This window comes from Arachis hypogaea, chromosome 20 (genome assembly GCF_003086295.3).
Source record: "Arachis hypogaea cultivar Tifrunner chromosome 20, arahy.Tifrunner.gnm2.J5K5, whole genome shotgun sequence".
Lineage (NCBI taxonomy): Eukaryota > Viridiplantae > Streptophyta > Magnoliopsida > Fabales > Fabaceae > Arachis > Arachis hypogaea.
The window spans coordinates 65,990,059-65,990,712 of record NC_092055.1 but is presented as its reverse complement, the minus strand read 5'-3'; the positions used below and the strand labels follow the sequence as shown (position 1 = coordinate 65,990,712).

Genomic DNA, 654 nt, shown 5'->3' with positions numbered 1-654 from the left:
GGCATTCAGAGTATCAACTTCAAGAACTCCCTTTTTCATAGGCGTCTCATTATTCACAGGATTCCTTTCAGAAGTGTACATGAACTGGTTATTAGCAACCATGTCAATAAGTTCTTGAGCTTCTGCAGGCGTTTTCTTTAGGTGAATGGATCCACCTGCAGAAGTGTCCAGTGACATCTTTGATAGCTCAGATAAACCATCATAGAATATATCCAGGATGGTCCATTCTGAAAGCATGTCAGAAGGACACTTTTTGGTCAACTGTTTGTATCTTTCCCAAGCTTCATAGAGGGATTCACCTTCTTTCCGTCTGAAGGTTTGAACATCAGCTCTAAGCTTGCTCAGCTTTTGAGGAGGAAAGTACTTGGCTAAGAAATCCGTGACCAGCTTATCCCAAGAGTTCAGGCTGTCTTTGGGTTGAGAATCCAACCATAATCTAGCTCTGTCTCTTACAGCAAAAGGGAAAAGCATGAGCCTGTAGACTTCAGAATCTACTCCATTAGTCTTAACAGTATCACATATCTGCAAGAATTCAGTTAAGAACTGAAAAGGATCTTTAGATGGAAGTCCATAAAACTTGCAGTTCTGCTGCATCAGAGAAACTAATTGAGGTTTCAGCTCAAAGTTATTTGCTCCAATGGCAGGAATGGAGAT

At 41.0% G+C, this 654-nt stretch overlaps 1 non-coding gene across 1 annotated transcript; it reads left to right on the top strand.

Moving 5' to 3' along the window:
- The first annotated feature begins 231 nt into the window (after positions 1 to 231).
- Positions 232 to 339, top strand: LOC112788184 (small nucleolar RNA R71). Its single transcript, XR_003195560.1, has one exon. It is a non-coding gene; the product is annotated as a small nucleolar RNA R71 (small nucleolar RNA).
- Positions 340 to 654: the final 315 nt, after the last annotated feature.